Source organism: Hyperolius riggenbachi, chromosome 7, assembly GCF_040937935.1.
Source record: "Hyperolius riggenbachi isolate aHypRig1 chromosome 7, aHypRig1.pri, whole genome shotgun sequence".
NCBI classification, from domain to species: Eukaryota; Metazoa; Chordata; class Amphibia; order Anura; family Hyperoliidae; genus Hyperolius; species Hyperolius riggenbachi.
The window spans coordinates 136,203,949-136,217,346 of NC_090652.1; the positions used below are offsets into that span (position 1 = coordinate 136,203,949).

The 13,398-nt window shown below is 44.8% G+C and overlaps 1 protein-coding gene and 2 non-coding genes across 4 annotated transcripts in view; 1 reads left to right on the plus strand and 2 right to left on the minus strand.

Annotated features, from left to right (window-relative positions):
• GRIN2A (glutamate ionotropic receptor NMDA type subunit 2A) overlaps positions 1–13,398 on the minus strand; it is an 880,817-nt gene that overhangs the window by 65,128 nt on the left and 802,291 nt on the right. The window lies entirely within an intron of this gene.
• LOC137526232 (small nucleolar RNA SNORA17) lies at positions 4,084–4,226 on the plus strand. The gene has a single exon (XR_011023073.1). It is a non-coding gene; the product is annotated as a small nucleolar RNA SNORA17 (small nucleolar RNA).
• Positions 4,165–4,312, minus strand: LOC137526297 (small nucleolar RNA SNORA17). Its single transcript, XR_011023114.1, has one exon. It is a non-coding gene; the product is annotated as a small nucleolar RNA SNORA17 (small nucleolar RNA).

Here is a 13,398-nt window from a genome sequence, read left to right on the forward strand (position 1 = left end):
AAAATGTCTTATGCTCATTTGTCTAATTCCTTTATAGAGATCTGTTTACTGTCACCTTCCTTACTGATTGAATTAAACCAAACCAGGTACTGTTCGGGATAGCGGAGACAACGCCGCCACGCCGGGCAGCATGGCGGCGGTCTCCGCTTCCCAGCCGGCAGTCTCCGCCGATCACGCGGAGACGCCGGCGCAGGTTGACGAGAACGCCGCCGCCACGTCTGCTAACACGGCGGTGGGTCCTGCATTGCGACAGGCGGATTTTAGGCCCTGGGCCCGGCCTCTCCAACATCCAGAGGCAAAGGGTCTCGCGTGTACGCACAAGGAGGCAGGAGTTTTACCTCCTATGTAGGAGGGTCAGCTGACTCTCCTGTCAGCTGACCTTCAGAGGTCTCCTGATTGGCTGGGGTTCTGGGGCGGTGCTGAGCTGTCCTCCAGCTACAAAAAGGACTTGCTGGGCAGTAGCAAGTTGTCTGCTGTCGTGAATACATTCTGTGTTAGCGCTCAGACCCTAGTGCAGTGCCCTGGTGTTGATACTAAGGATTTCACACCTTAGCTTAGGAATATTATTGTATATTGATCTGTGTTTTGACTCTGGCTATCCCTGACTATTCTATCTCTTGCTGATCTTGTACCTTTGCCTATCTGATCCTTGTTGCCGACCTCTGCCTGATTACCGATTACTCTTCTGCCTTCCGTTCCTGTACTGCTGCCGTCATCTCTGTTGCTGAACCTTTGCCTGTCTGACCTGTCTCCCTTCAGTGGAACGTCTCCCACTGGAGGGTTATGGCTGAGGTTCGCCTCTCCGAGACGCTTGCCCCAAGCAAACGAATAATAATAGCAGTAATGCTAGGGGTCGAGATTCCTCACTTTGCCTGGATAGAGGATCTCGCGCACGGGGTTCCCATTGAGAGGTAGCCACACCTCTGAGGAATTGCCGTGTGGTGGATATTTCCACACTTCCATGATATTACTGTCTTTATTGTGTTCTTTTGCTGGTGTCCAGAGGTTAGCAATATATCGGATTATCGGTGATACTGCAGATCATCAATAATCGGGTATATATCTGCATTCTTGGTGATACTGCAGATCGCCAATAATCAGATTCTCTTTGCGTGCTGACACCGACCTTTACAGGTACATTTTAAGAAAGGTAAGCAAGCACTTGATGGAACAACTAGATTAATAAAATTAACTAAAACTGCCAAGTTGTAAAACTATCTTCTCTGATTCTGTTGTAAGATGCAGAGAAAACATTTGATAACAAACATTTTGTTTTACTGTCAAAATTTTAAGATAATTTTGAGTTCCAAATTTTAAATTTTTTCTGTTAATTTCAAACTTTTTTTCTGCAAAAATTATATCTGCTAACATTCCCTAAATACATAACTTAGAAATGGAACATGCCAGAGGTGCCCCTTTAAATTGTATACTGTATTAAGCTTCACTGTGAAATCATTACAAAAAGTCTTTTTTTTTCAATATAAAGGGCATTTATGTGGTGAACACTTTGCATACATGTGGGTTATCTACAGATGAAGTAGCGCTGTCTTTAACATAACCTCTAAAATCAGTGGGGGAAGTCTTTTAAATATTAGTACATTTTGAAGACATCTCATTTTACAAAATTGATCAACTGATCAAATGAAAAGTGGGGAGACCCATTGAGACACTCTGTGAAATTATATAGGTTTTTTTTCGGTCCCAAGCTCTGACTTTGAAATTCACATTTGCAAATGAATATTCAGTTACTTACCTCTCCCACTATAATGCAATGCACTAAATGCTGGGTACACACTATGAGAATTTATGGTCGGTTTACTGTCAGATCAATTATTTCCAACATGTCCAATTTGCTTTCCGATCGATCACTGAGCATTTTCCAATCGATTTCCGTTAACGTTAATAGGAAATCGATCGGAAAATGCTCAGAAAGCAAATCGGAGATGTTGGAAACAGGGATGGTTGTAGTCAGTCAACTTCGCTACGCTGGTACTACACATACTACACATAGTTTTACGCAATTACGCTTCACCAAACTATGGCTTTGAAATCAAATATTCGCTTCGTATGGATTTCGTAGACTACGCGTTTAAATACGCAATTACGCATACTATGAAGCGTAGTGTATGCTGTCACTTATGTCATTATTCAGAAAAATGTACTCATTAATTCCTCTATAAATGCTTGCACCAGGAACTCTTCTATGCGTACATTCCCCTTTCCAATGTGTAATTTTGTAAGCATACAATCATACGCGGAAAAATAGATGCGAATAACGCATTCGTAGTTTACTTCGCAGTACACATGTTAACTATGCGTAGGGTGTAAACTACGCGTAGCGATACTGCTACGTGTAAATTAAAAAGCGTTGTTTTAAAACTTCGCCTAAAAACTACCATGCGTAGATGCGAACTACGATGCGTAAATTCGCACTGGCGTAGTTTCTGCTCATCCTTGGTTGGAAATAATCAATCTGACAGTAAATTGACCATAAAATCTCATAGTGTGTACCCAGCAAAATACACTTCCATTAAGGCCTTCTTTAGCCCTTTTACAATTGTTGATGTGCAGATAGCAAATCTAAATAATCAATCTTTGACAGAAGCTAGGGTAAATTTAATATTATCTGGGCTTAGGCTTTTCAACAAATTAGCTTAAAACTATAACATCTCCAATAAAAATATTCTGAAATATAACACTACCCCTACTCTATTGCTTAATTCACAATTGGCAGAATTTAAACAAGACAGGTGTCATCAAGACAAGTTGACAAATATAAAAGGACATGAGATTTAAAACTGGTTACATTGATTGTCCTCTGATGGAATCATATGATAAATAATGCATATTGTATTATTATATTTACTATAAGGTAACTTATATTGCATAACATTGTTTTACTGTGTATTGTTTGTTAAACTGAACACTGGTTTTGGCCACACTACCTGTCAATAATTTTGTATGTCATGTGAAGGGTTCATGATCCATTATTCTGATTCACCTAGTTTTAGGACTGTTTTTAAGTAGTTATTCTGTGTGCTTCCCAGACACTCCTTATGCTTTCGAATTTTTGTCTGATGAAGCGGGTTGGACCAGTAAAATATCACACAAGTTTAATACTGAATAAACATTTTTATTGAACCTTTACAAGTGAGTCCTTTTTGACAGGTAAGTCTACCTTAAAGAGAACCCGAGGTGTGTTTAAAGAATGTTATCTGCATACAGAGGCTGGATCTGCCTATACAGCCCAGCCTCTGTTGCTATCCCAAACCCCACTAAGGTCCCCCTGCACTCTGCAATCCCTCATAAATCACAGCCGCGCTGTGAGGCTGTGTTTACATCTGTAGTGTCAGTCTCAGCTGCTCCCCCGCCTCCTGCATAGCTCCGGTCCCTGCCCCTGTCCCTTCCCTCCAATCAGCAGGGAGGAAAGGAATGCAGGCGGGGACTGGAGTTCTGCAGGAGGCGGGGAGAGCAGCAGACTGACACTATAGAGATAAACACAGCCAGCTCTGACAAGCTGTTTGTCAGCAGCGTGGCTGTGATTTATGAGGGATTGCAGAGTGCAGGGGGACCTTAGGGGGGTTTGGGATAGCAACAGAGGCTGGGCTGTATAGGCAGATCCAGCCTCTGTATGCAGATAATATTCTTCAAACCCACCTCGGGTTCTCTTTAAGGCTCTTTTTTAACTGTTTTTAAAGAATGTTATACCCATGGGCACCTCTGTCACTTCCAGTTGAAAAGAAAAAGAGAGGTCTTTTCATCTTTTAAAATTCTATCTTGAATACCAATACATGCCCCAACCAGGGCCGGCCCGCCCATGAGGCGGGGTGAGGCGGGTTCCTCAGGCGGCAGGAAGTGGAGGGGCAGCACCAGATGAAGTGGCTGTGACTGTCTGAGCGGGGGGAGCCAGAGCCGCGGTGAGGGCAGCCCGACCTCTCCCTCCCTCTCCCCGGGCCGCCCTCCATGCTCCCCCTCGGACTTTAGGCAGCAGAGTTAGCGCGCAGGGAAGCGCTGCTGTACAGAGCCTGTTACTCACCTCCCTGGATCCGATCGCCGCTCCCGCCCTGCTGGTCTCCTCTCTGCAATGTAGCCGCTGATACACACGCGGCTGCTTCCTGTTTACACAGGAAGCAGCCGCGTGTGTATCAGCCGGCTAGGCAGAGAGGAGACCAGCAGGGCGGGAGCGGCGATCGGATCCGATCGCCGCTCCCGCCCTGCTGGTCTCCTCTCTGCAATGTAGCCGCTGATACACACGCGGCTGCTTCCTGTTTACACAGGAAGCAGCCGCGTGTGTATCAGCCGGCTAGGCAGAGAGGAGACCAGCAGGGCGGGAGCGGCGATTGGATCCAGGGAGGTGAGTAACAGGCTCTGTACAGCAGCGCTTCCCTGCGCGCTAACTCTGCTGCCTAAAGTCCGAGGGGGGAGCATGGAGGGCGGCCCGGGGAGAGGGAGGGAGAGGTCGGGCTGCCCTCCCCGCGGCTCCGGCTCCCCCCTCCGCCATTATGAGGGGGCACCTACCTGGGCAAGCTACCTATCTATCCTATACTGGGGGGCACCTACCTAATCTAACCTGTTTTGGGGGCAGCTACCTATCTATCCTATACTGGGGGGCACCTACCTAATCTAACCTGTACTAGGGGCAGCTACCTATCTATCCTATACTGGGGGGCACCTACCTAATCTAACCTATACTGGGGGCCAGCTACCTATCTATCCTATACTGGGGGGCAGCTACCTATCTAACCTATACTGGGGGGCAGCTACCTATCTAACCTATACTGGGGGGCAGCTACCTATCTAACCTATACTGGGGGGCAGCTACCTAATCTAACCTGTTTTGGGGGCAGCTACCTATCTATCCTATACTGGGGGGCACCTACCTAATCTAACCTGTTTTGGGGGCAGCTACCTATCTATCCTATACTGGGGGGCACCTACCTAATCTAACCTGTACTAGGGGCAGCTACCTATCTATCCTATACTGGGGGCACCTACCTAATCTAACCTGTTTTGGGGGCAGCTACCTATCTATCCTATACTGGGGGGCACCTACCTAATCTAACCTGTTTTGGGGGCAGCTACCTATCTATCCTATACTGGGGGGCACCTACCTAATCTAACCTGTTTTGGGGGCAGCTACCTATCTATCCTATACTGGGGGGCACCTACCTAATCTAACCTGTACTAGGGGCAGCTACCTATCTATCCTATACTGGGGGGCACCTACCTAATCTAACCTATACTGGGGGCCAGCTACCTATCTATCCTATACTGGGGGGCAGCTACCTATCTAACCTATACTGGGGGGCAGCTACCTATCTAACCTATACTGGGGGGCAGCTACCTATCTAACCTATACTGGGGGGCAGCTACCTATCTATCCTATACTGGGGGGCAGCTACCTATCTAACCTACACTGGGGGGCAGCTACCTATCTAACCTACACTGGGGGGCAGCTACCTATCTAACCTATACTGGGGGCAGCTACCTATCTATCCTATACTGGGGGGCACCTACCTAATCTAACCTGTACTGGGGGCAGCTACCTATCTATCCTATACTGGGGGGCACCTACCTAATCTAACCTGTACTGGGGGGCAGCTACCTATCTAACCTATACTGGGGGGCAGCTACCTATCTAACCTATACTGGGGGCAGCTACCTGTCTATCATATACTGGGGGGCACCTACCTAATCTAACCCGTACTGGGGGCAGCTACCTATCTATCCTATACTGGGGGGCACCTACCTAATCTAACCTGTACTGGGGGGCAGCTACCTATCTAACCTATACAGGGGGGCAGCTACCTATCTAACCTATGCTGGGGGGCAGCTACCTGTCTAACCTATGCTGGGGGCAGCTACCTAATCTACCCTGTACTGGGGGCAGCTACCTATCTATCCTATACTGGGGGGCACCTACCTAATCTAACCTGTACTGGGGGGCAGCTACCTATCTAACCTATACTGGGGGGCAGCTACCTATCTAACCTATACTGGGGGCAGCTACCTATCTATCCTATACTGGGGGGCACCTACCTAATCTAACCTGTACTGGGCGGCAGCTACCTATCTAACCTATACTGGAGGGCAGCTACCTATCTAACCTATACTGGGGGCAGCTACCTATCTATCCTATACTGGGGGGCACCTACCTAATCTAACCTGTACTGGGGGCATCTACCTATCTATCCTATACTGGGGGGCACCTACCTAATCTAACCTGTACTGGGGGGCAGCTACCTATCTAACCTATACTGGGGGGCAGCTACCTATCTAATCTATACTGGGGGCACCTACCTAATCTAACCTGTACTGGGGGCACCTACCTAATCTAACCTATACTGAAGGGCAGCGACCTAATCTAACCTATACTGGGGGGAAGCTACCTATCTAACCTATACTGGGGGCACTTATCTAACCTGTATTGGGGGCACCTACCTACCTAGCTAGCCTATACAGGTGGCAGCTATACTGGCTACCTATACTGGGGGCACCTACCTAACTAACCTATACTGGGTGTACCTACCTATCTAACCTATGCTGGGGGCAACTATACTGGCTACCTATATTGGAGGCACCTACCTAGCTAACCTGTACTGGGGGCACCTACTTATCTAACTTATACCGGGGGGGGGGGTGCCTGCCTATCTAACATACTGGGGGCAACTATACTGGCTACCTATACTGGAGGCAACTACCTGGCTAACCTATACTGGGGGCAACTTTACTGGCTCACCCATGCCTGGCCACCTATACTCGGGGGGGACCTATAGCTGGTTACCTATACCGGGGGGGGGGCGCAATTTTTACACCCTCGCCCTGGGTGCATTTTAGCCTAGAAACTGCACTGTTGCCGCCGGCCTCCGAATCCGACGACTCCGAGCTCTGCAGCCTCTCCTGTCTCCTCCAAGGCTGCATGCTGGTGACGCTGCCTAGTGCCTAAGCCTGCTGATTTGATGGCGGCGGCTGCCGCCCGCTCTGCTGCCCTGGCTGCGGCTGATTGTCACGGTCAGTCACTGAGCAGCGAGCGCCGCCGACGTGTCGATGATGATGATAAGGCTGGCTGGCTGCCGCCGGCCGCCGCTCATGTTATGTAGAAATATTGGGGGGGGGGGGGCGCCTTTACGATCTTTGCCTCAGGCAGCAGAAAGTCCAGGACCGGCCCTGGCCCCAACCTGTTTAACTTCATAAGGTGGAAACAGATCTACATGTACAAATAAGTGATGACTAATGATATAATGCTAAATGTTGGTTAATAAAAGCTTAACATTTTAGAAATCATTGAAAAGGTATGCAACCCGATCACATTTCACACTTAAATTAGCCCATATGTCATATATATATATATATATATATATATATATATATATATATATATATATATATATTCTACTTGCAGGAGAGAATGTAAATGATGGCTGTTAATTCATATTTTTTATTTTTTGGAACTGTATAAAGTTAGATCTGTTTTGGCAAAACAATTCCAGAAAACAAGTGCAACAACACAAATCTGACTCAAAAAAAGAATGGTTTAATTACCCAATTATCTAGCTAAATACTGGCATAGGCAATATCCCAGAGAATTACAGTGAGCATGTGTCACATACTGATAGCAGCTACCTCTTGAATACTTAGGTGTTAGAAAGCTGTAACGGTGCCCAACTTGTATGCAGTTTTGTAAGAAGTAAATGTTTGAAAAAACTTCAGAACAATAACAGCCTCTTTACTAATGTTGAGTTATGTCACTCTAATATGGCTATATTTTGCACTATGACAGTATATGCATACCTGAAAGATACATTTACAATATTTTGTATTGCTTTCTCTTAAATAACATGATGTACAAATACAGTTTGATATGTTTAACGAGATGTAGTGAGCCAATGGTTTGTGTTTTTCCTTTCCTTTGATTTTGTTGTGAGATTATTTAAAACTTCAGTGCTTTTATGACAATAAGTGAAATTAACTAGCATAGACTTTCTGTCTAGTGTTCAATTGTTTTTACTAGGGGTCCAGTCTGAGGTCTGATCACCATTGAATGCCCACCCTTTGTATATAAGAAGGCAATAAGGCAATAATTGGTTAGGAAACAATGTCATTCAGTGGTTGTTGTTGGTAAAGGAGGCTGGAGCTTTGTACATAGGAATATTGTGGCTCATATTTACAGTAACTGTTTTTACCATACAAATGCACACAGTAAAAATGTTATCCATTTCAGCAAATTTTTAGAATACTGCCAATACATTTTGGAAATTTAACTAGTCAATTTCTGTGAAATGAACAATGGTAAACCTCACCACTTAACCCTATTGCTTTTGTAAATTATCATGTTAAATCTTAATTCACTGCTATCTTGAGGTGTCTTCAGTTTAGAAATTAAGGAAGATGTGAAATAATACTCATTAAAATTAGTTCTTTTAATTGAAATAAAACAGAAAAAAAAATATTTCAAAAGTGTGTCCCCACAAACAATAGGTCTATTGATTACACATGCCAGACTTACTCAATTAGTCACACTCTCCCAGAAAGTGATTTTTCTCTCTCCGTCCTTACTCTCAACTAATGCCCTTTTTATGTAAGAATGGGCCCAAAATAGAGGTAAGTATAATTCCTCCTGGCCGCAATAGCAGCATAGGGGGCGATATACAGGCTGGGAACGCAAAGAATCACTCGCGTTTCCATGCCTGTCGGCCGGTGACGGCCAAACCGGAAGTGTTCGCCTGGACCATTGTAGCGGGGCTGCGAGGGCACCGATCGGCTGCAGGGGGCTGAGGTAAGCCCCAGGTGAGTAAATCTCATTTTTTTACCTTGACTTTAGGTTCACTTTAACCATTTAGGGACAATGTAACGCATTAAAACGTCATGTTCGCCGCTATTAATGGCAACAGGACGTTTTAATAAGTTACATTGTAACTCTGCTGTTGTGTGCGAGCGGGCGCGCTCCCGCTGCGCGCGCACGTCGGGTCCCGCGGCTTGGTGATAGGACCAGGGAATCACATGGTCCCTGGGCCAATCAAGTGCCAGTAACAAGGCAGATCATTGTTACAAGCCAGTAACAATGATCTGTCCTGTAGTGTCAGTAAACAAAGTTGCTTTCTCCCTCCCAGCTCATCTGTCACCTCAGACTGCTGTCAATCAGCATTCAGAGGTGACAGGAGCTGTGAGGGAGAAAGACTGTGATTGTGGTAGGATTTTTATATTTTTAAATAAAATTTTATCCCCATACTTTTTTATTAACCCCTTATCCTCCCCCTCCTTTGCCATTTACTGGTTTTCTGTTTTATTTTAGTACTTTTTAGTACTTCTTAGTACTTTTCTGTACTTTTTCACCCCTCTTTTACCCTTACTCTGATATTTCTATCTATACTTTCTATCTATATTCTTTCTTTTCATCTTCATATAAAAACAAAAAAACAAAAAAAAACAAAAAATATCTTTCTGTTATTGATCAATCGCTTGGTTGATCGATCGATCTGTCTGTCTGTCTGTCTATCCCATCCATCCATCCATCCATCCATCCATCCATCCATCCATCCATCTATCTATCTATCTATCTATCTATCTATCTATCTATCCCCTTTGCTTACTATGGCGAGGAGACTGTATTCTGTTGAGGAGGCAGCCGTCTACCTTCAGCAGAGCAGCAGCAGTGGGGACGATTCAGGGAGCGAATGGCACCCAACGAGCAGCAGCTCTGAGTCAGATTCTGACAGTTCAGAGAGCGTTGGGCAGCCGTCTCGCCACTTCAGGAGGGATGATGAGTCCACTGTTCAGGGCCCTTCAGAATCCACCGCAGGGGGCTCGGTGGGTAGCACAGCTGCAGCTAGCAGCACAGGCCAGAGGGGAACCACTGTCCAGGGCCCTTCAGATGCCACCGCAGGGGGCTCAGTGGGTAGCACTGCTGCAGCTAGCAGCAGAGGCCGAAGGGGAGCCAGGCAAAGGCAGGTACGCCCACCGGTACCTGAGGACATAATTCGGGGCACCTGGTCACCCGCTAACCTTGTAGCACCCAACATCCCGCCTTTTACAGGGGCAAGCGAAATATTAGTGCCCACTGACAACTTCGGGCCTGCTGACTTCTTCCAGCTCTTTGTGGGTGATGATTTGCTGCAGCACATTGTGGAGCAAACCAATTTGTTTGCGCAGCAGTATATTGCCCAGAAGCCCACCTGCTATTTGGCTGAGAAATGGGAGCCCACCACCATACCTGAGCTAAAGGTGTTTCTGGCCCTAACACTACACATGGGCATACTCCAACAGCCAGAAATAAGACTGTACTGGTCTAAGGACTTTATGCACGCAACACCCCTGTTTCCAGCTTCCATGAGCAGGCAGCGCTATGAGGCTCTTATGAAGTGCCTGCACTTTGCCGACAATTCGGACAATGTCCCCAAAGGTGATCCTGCCCATGACAAGCTTTTTAAGCTGAGGCCCATACTCACCCACCTCAGCACAAAATTTAGCGAGGTGTACACCCCAGAGAGAGAGGTTGCAGTGGATGAATCCCTCCTACCCTTCCATGGCAGATTAGGGATAAAACAATATATCCCAAGTAAGGCTGCCAAGTATGGGATAACATTTTATAAACTTTGTGAGAGCAGCACTGGCTACACCTATTCTTTTTTTCTGTATGAGGGCAAAGATAGCCATTTGCAACCAGCTGGGTGCCCACCATACATGCCAACCAGTGGGAAAATTGTGGTGGAACTAGCCAACCCACTCCTCCACCAAGGCTATCATCTGTACGTGGATAACTTCTACACCAGCATTCCCCTTTTCAAATTTTTATATTCTGCAGAGACTGGTGCCTGTGGGACAGTGAGGCCAAACCGCAAAGGCCTCCCACCACAGGTGGTTAATAAAAAATTATCGAAAGGGGAAACACACAGTCTCAGAAGTGGTGAGCTCCTGGCTATAAAATTCAGGGACAAGAGAGACGTCATGGTCCTGACTTCAATCCACACTGAAGAAGTGGTTCCTGTCACAACCTCCAGAGAGCGGATCGAGAAGCCAATGGCATTGGTCGACTACACAAAAAATATGGGTGCGGTGGATCTTGCGGACCAAATGCTCTCCTACTACTTTTTTAAAAAAAAAAAGAGGGCCTGGTACAAAAAAGTTTTTTTTTACCTCCTGCAGATGGCCATGCACAACGCATTTGTGCTTTATAAAAAGAAATGCCACGGTGACAGCTACCTCCCGTTTATGCGACAAGCTTTGAGATCGCTGATCAATGAAAGCGTCAACCTTATGGAGGAATACAATCCAATGCAACTGGATGGTGCAGTTCGCCTAAGGGGAAAACATTTTCCTGCCCTGATCCCCCCAAACCCAATTAAGGCGAAGCCACAGAAGCGATGCCGGGTGTGCACCAAGCACAAGAGGCGGAAAGACAGCAGATACCACTGCCCAAAGTGCCCCTCACAGCCAGGACTCTGCGTTGCCGGCTGCTTTGAGGCATACCATACCCTCAGCAGCTATTAGACTTTATTTTTTATTTTATTTTTTTTTCTTCATTACCCTAAATTTTCACTGGACTTTTTCCTCTCTACTTTTATTTGCCACTTACTGTCCCTCAAAGGAACTCACAATTTCCACTAGTTAACATTACCACCTTTTTTGGAGGTGTGGGAGGAAACCCAGAAGCTTAGAGGAAACCCAAGACTCCTACAACCTGCAAATAGTTTTTTCCCATTTGGACTTGCTGCTGCAAGGCGAGAGTGTTTGCCACAGGACTTTACTCTGCAGACCACCCCCCATCTTCTGACCACTGGCTTTCCTTGGCGTATGACCTCTGGCCTTTCTCCATCCTGCTAGACCTGCAATGGTGAGTTCCAATGTATCTGTCATTCATGTTATGGATAGTGATTTAGGCCTCACCTAAATTATTCTATTTGCAACTGAGTAGGCCTGAGTCTCTAGTTTTCAGAATGGTAACATTTGTGTCTTTTATTGAATGGTCTTACACTCCTGGGGCTATGAGAAGAAAGAATTACATTGTTGCATTTGGTAAAAAAAGGGCCTTAAAAAATACATTGGCGCTGCTCATGATTAACAGTGTATTATGTGGCCAAAACACTATCTGATGATGTGTATAGGGTATCATTTTAACCATGACAAGCAAGAGAAGAGAATTTGGGGTGTTTGAGAGATTATGCATATGTCATTTGAATTGTTTTTTCATGCCAAAGTAAAGAAAACTGTAAAAAAAAAACATTTTTTAAGTTACGGTGCAATTTCATCAAAACCGCAAAAGTGCAAATGTTACAAAATATGTATATTTGGGTAGGTCTGGTTCTCTAGTTTTCAGAATGGTATAATTTATGACCTATATCCAATGTTCTGAGACACCAGGGGTTTTGCTGGGAAAGTATGACTGTATTGTTTCTGGTGCAAAAAATGGCCTTGAAAAATACATTGTGCTGCTCATGATTAACAGTGTATTATGTGGCCAAAACACTATCTGATGATGTGTATAGGGTATCATTTTAACCGTGACAAGCAAGAGAAGATAATTTGGGGTGTTTGAGAGATTATGCATATGCCATTTGATTTTTGTTTTTTGGCAAACTGAATGAGAAGCAATAAAACTGTTATTTCCATATACTCTGTACCAAAATAAAACACTTGTAAAAAACACCAAAAGTGACAGAATTGAAAACCAAATGCATAAATAGTTACCTTAGGGACTCAGCTTTTAAAATATGTATGCTATGAGGGTGAACTACTGTTATATTTGCAAATAAGGGCTTGAATTCATTGGTAGTATGCAATGAGAAAACAAAAACACAACATAGGAAAAATACACCTTTATTTCCAAATAATATATTGTCACCATACTTTGCACTAGGGACATAATTTATATATTGTAATAACCAGGACAAATAGGCAGATAAAATGTGTGTGTTTTATGCACATTAGCAGTGTTTATTTTAAAACTATAGGGGATGAAAATGGAGAAATCGTGTATTTTTTCATTTTTTTCCTTGTTTTTCCCTTTAAAATGCATAAAAAGAAAAGGTATTACTGAAAATAAATATCGCCTCCAAAAAGCCTATTTAGTGGCAATAAAAACAAGGTATTGATCAATTTGCTGTGATAAGTAGTGAAAAAGTTATTGGTGAATGAAAGGGAGGAGCGCTGAAAGGTGAAAATTGCTCTGGTCCGTTAGGGTAAAAACCCTTGGGGGTGAACTGGTTAAAGTACTCTAACTCACATCCCTCTATGTACAGCGCTGCAGAAGATATTGGCACTATATAAATACTAAATAATAATAATCCCTCTACATTTGTTGGAAAGTGTTTTTCTCTGTAAGAATATTAGTATTGGACCATGCGGCATCTAATTGAAATCCATGTAAACATTGCAAAATTGTGACATTATTGGTTAAAATTG